Source organism: Perca fluviatilis, chromosome 21 (assembly GCF_010015445.1).
Source record: "Perca fluviatilis chromosome 21, GENO_Pfluv_1.0, whole genome shotgun sequence".
Lineage (NCBI taxonomy): Eukaryota > Metazoa > Chordata > Actinopteri > Perciformes > Percidae > Perca > Perca fluviatilis.
Window position 1 is genome coordinate 3,637,381 of NC_053132.1, and position 3,878 is coordinate 3,641,258.

Below are 3,878 nucleotides of genomic sequence, written 5' to 3' on the forward strand. Positions count from 1 at the left end.
GCAATGATTGTGAAGCACTAACCAGTTTGAGAAGAAGGCTGTGCATCAAATTATCATCAACTTATTAACAGGAAAATACATTTCTTCAACTCTATAAACATCAGCAAAGTACTCAACATCTAACATCAACTCTCTCCTCAATACAGTAGTCCAGTGATTTTCAACCACTGTGCCGCAGCCGACTAGTGTGCCGTGAGAGATCATGCTGTGTGCCGTAAGAAATTATCCAATTTTACTTAATTATTCCAACAATTGTTTGTATTGAGTAACTGCAAATAATTTGCCATTGTTGCGCATCTGTGACTGCAATATGACTGGCAGAGAAATTAAATACTATTCTGAATCAGTAGGTGGCAGTATAGCGCAATAATGACCTTGTTGATTTAAGACAATAGAATTACTACCACCTTGTGGTGACAGGATGTAAACAGTAGGGCCGAGATCATCGATGTAAGCCTGCAAAAGTGATGGATACATTTTTTTAAAGTAAAAATGCAGATTCTGATCTTATTAGGTCGGTGGTGTGCCGCAGGATTTTTTTAATGTAAAAAATTAGCCGTGGCTCAGAAAAGGTTGAAAAACACCGCAGTAGTCAATAACTGAACCCAAAGTCGAGGTTGAGGTACAGACGTGTCCTTAACAGAAAGACTTGTATTATAAGAACAATGATTTAAAAAAACTACTTCACAACGAAGAAATGGAACAAAATGCTAAATAAAACATTTTACATGAGCTATGAGTTATATTTCAACATACACGTATTGACAAAGCATTTCAATTTTGATATAAGCCCTGTATCTTAAATATCAAGTAGTAAGCATTGAACGTTTAATGTGATTATACATGTGTTAAGTAAAAGCCAGTTTTAAATAAAGGCTGTGCATCAAATCAACATAAACTGATAAAGTTACACACACACACACACACACACACACACACACACACTCTCTCTCTTTTTTTTAATTATCTATTTCTCTGGTCCCTCTGGGTTTGAATATGTTGTTTAAATTTGTAAAGCATGTTCAAGATAAAATGTGATGTCCAGTTGTTCTTTAAACTTTAAATGTAAACTTGAAATTCCTATTGACCAAGAAATTCAGAAATATTTGTCATTACTCCTATTCAAGTGGACACAGGGACGCATCAGTGTTTTTCATGTGGACATAGATACCTGGATAGACAGGCTCAGTGAATGTGGTGTGAAAGGTGTAGAGGTGCCTCAGTGTGTTAGAGGAGACTCTGTAGAAGGACAGAGTGCCAGCCAGGGCCGGATTGGGACTCGTTTTCAGCCCTGGATTTTCAAGCCTTAGACCGGCCCACTTTACTTCACGAATGACTATATTAACAAAATTTAAACAAAACCTTAGTATATAAGTCTGCAATAACGCCCTGTCCTCTACATCCTTGTAATTCGGTGTATTTTGTAAAATATCACTATTTCCAAGTGTTGTCTAACAATGTAGATTTATTAGAAAAGTTAACATCTTAACAACAACCCAATGATGTTGAACAATATCAGAATTTGTTTCTGTGCAAATAAGTAATCACAGATTAAATAAAGAACAAGATACATTGTATTGCACTTTCTAATGACACCATAATCTATTTTTTCCTTTGAATATTTCATACAACTTTCATAATGGGTCACAAGTAATATTTGGGCATAAAAAGTGATTATATTGTAGCTAATCTGATCATGTTTGCTTGTTCACACACTGTGATACAACAGCTAACAGTAGATGTGCCATCCACACTGACAGCAGCTATCCCTAATGCACACTACTGGCTCTGCTTCTGACACTAAATCACATTTTATAAATTGTCATAATTCTCAGCACAAATCTCTCCTTTTTACAAAGCTTTCTGATCAAGTCAGTGTCATTATGGTAGTGCCGAATCATCTGGCATCATTAATTATCCCAGGGCATTTTTCATATAGAGCAGGTCAACGCCACACTCTTATTAATTCTTATAATACTCAGTCAATGAGCAACCCTACCTGCCCAAACTGGACTTCTGGGCTCATATAGCTGCTGCTTGGTAACCTTACTGGCTCTTCATTGTCACTGTTAGCAGCAAACTGGACTAGTAGGCCTACTAGCTGCTGCTGCGGAGCTACAAGAACAAGTTTGATTCATAAACATAAACGCTGGTTTGCAGGCACTTCTCCTAACTAACTTAGCTTACCAGTCTCAACGTCTTCATTTGGCGTTTTGCTAAAAATAGAAAAAGTTAATCTGGCCGCGTCACTTTCTAGAGCTCTACTTTTTAAATTGGCGCTTTTTCAGTGCCGTTTTGCGCTTTCTATTACCCGTTTAAAACAGCTTCTTTTTGCTCGCGGTGGCATCCTCCAACAGGAACCAGTGACTTGTGTACGATGGTGGTTTGTTGTTTTGTTTTTTTAGCAAGGTGCTGCCGTCGGAGGACTCCGAACATAAATAGGTCACCAGGCACTCTGCGAGTGGGCTGCATGAATGAAGAGAACGGTGGGCTGCAAGAAAAAATAAATACTGTACATACAAAAAGTGGGCTGCGAGTGCACGCAGCATAGGGACAGCATCCATAATATTCAACTATGATTTCAACCCAGTGCCATACCTGAACACCGGCCTCACAACCAAACAACCAGACCGGCCCACCGGGAATTCTCCCAGTGCTCCGATTAGCCAATCCGGGGCTTTGTGCCAGCTGGCTTGTCCAGATACACCCCAACTCTGCTACAGAAATCAGAGGAAGGAGGACTGCTCCACAACTGCTTACCATTTGTCATTGCATTAAATCTGCCCTCGTCGCATTGGAATTTCCACGATGCAGCATTAGTTCCTAAACAGCCAACGGAGTCTTTTTTTTCTTTCAATATGCCTGTATGCAACACCAATACCAATATAAGGTTTGCTGTCTCTCCACTTTACCTCTCAGTAATGTTGCCCAGATAAGCTCGCTTTGCACAACACCTGGTATGCGTTTATAAACCTCTCTGGGTGATTAGGATATGACTGCTGTGCTCCATGTGTTGCCTTCTTGTTTCCCTCAGACAGAGTGAGGTCGCAGTGTGCAGTGTTTGGGTCCAGGTTGAGATCACAGGCATCTGATGGAGAGACCAAAAGCAAATGTGTTACCAGTTATTCTGATGGTCAAACAGGTTTCTGGAGGAGAGTTATTAGTACAGCATGTTTTTGAAATCAAAAAAGCATGGAAACAGACTTACACCAGATCTCTTCTGTCTGTGATGTTCTCCACAGGAGGGAGGACAGGCTTTGAAAAATCTTCACTGACCAGACAGCCATCCTTGTAATGGTAGATGGTTGCTCCTGTGTGTTTCTTGTTTGCAATGGCTGCTATGAGGAAACGGATTTGACTGTTGTTCTTCTGTGCGTTGGCAATGTCATGGAAAGCTTCGGCTTTTTCTTTCATTTTCTTGACAACATCAGATGTGTAGTACCATGGAACTTCATTGGTACTTCCTAATTTAGGGTAGTCCAAGTCGTCAGCCATCACATCAAGGTCGGTAAAAATCACCTTTACCTCTTTCCACTGAAGTGAAAAACAAAGCACAGAGCATCTTCTACACCTGGAGCAAGAACCTGTCTGTCCAGCTCTGCCTGATTTGGGACGATCTTTATTCCCTCCATGGTATCTACACAGGATCTGATGACGTTGATTTCTCTCTCTTTACGATCCAGCCACTTGGTTAGTTTTTCCTGACTGAATGGTGACTTGTCTCTGTCTTTTTTTTTTGGTCTGGGTATTATTATTATTATTATTATTATTATTATTATTATTATTATCATCATTATTATTATTTTAAATGAAAATTAAAAGCCAATGTTAAATTGTTAAATTGTTAATTGTTAAATACTGTTGAAGGGAGTAAGAAG

The 3,878-nt window shown here is 39.3% G+C and overlaps 1 pseudogene; it reads right to left on the reverse strand.

Moving 5' to 3' along the window:
* Window positions 1-1,118: 1,118 nt before the first annotated feature.
* On the reverse strand, window positions 1,119-3,495 carry LOC120551586 (annotated as a pseudogene).
* Window positions 3,496-3,878: the final 383 nt, after the last annotated feature.